Below are 784 nucleotides of genomic sequence, written 5' to 3' on the forward strand. Positions count from 1 at the left end.
GCGTGGCATGACATCCAACAGATGGACGTCAACACGGCGTCCTCAACGCGACCCGTGGATCACGAGATCTACGTCCAGCCACCGGCCGTCGACGGCATCTTCTCGCCGAATACAGTCCTGCGCCTCAAGCGCGGGCTGTATGGGCTGAAGCAGAGCCCGCGTCTGTGGAACCACACGCTGGACGCCTGGATGCGCGAGCAGGACTTCGTCGCCACAGCCACGGACGCCTGCATCTACCGCCGCACCTGCAAGGGTGGCAAGATGATGTGGGTTGCCGTCTACGTGGACGACCTGCTCATCTTCGCCGACAGCGACAGCGACATGGCCGCGTTCAAGAAGGCCATCTCCAAGCGCTTCAAGATGAAGGACCTGGGCAGCCCAGACATATGTCTCGGCATCAAGGTGCAGCACGACCGCAAGGCCAGGACCGTCACCATGAGCCAGGAGCACTACCTGCGCAGCGTGCTGGAGACCTTCGGCATGGCTGACTGCAAGCCTGTCGGCACGCCGCTCTGCACAGGCTACGTTGACAAGCCAGCCGACAAGGAGGAGCCACTCCCGGATGTGCCGTTCCGCGAGCTGCTTGGCTCCCTCCTCTATGCTGCGACGATGACGCGCCCAGACATCTCGGCGGCTGTCTCCATCCTGTCTCGCCGCATGCAGCACTTCGGCATGGACCACTGGAAGGCTGCCAAGCACCTTCTTCGCTACATCAAGGGCACCTTGTCCTACACCATCAAGTACGCCGCCACTGGCGACACCAGCAACGGCAGCACTGCCGACG

Source organism: Salpingoeca rosetta, assembly GCF_000188695.1.
Source record: "Salpingoeca rosetta unplaced genomic scaffold supercont1.32, whole genome shotgun sequence".
Lineage (NCBI taxonomy): Eukaryota > Choanoflagellata > Craspedida > Salpingoecidae > Salpingoeca > Salpingoeca rosetta.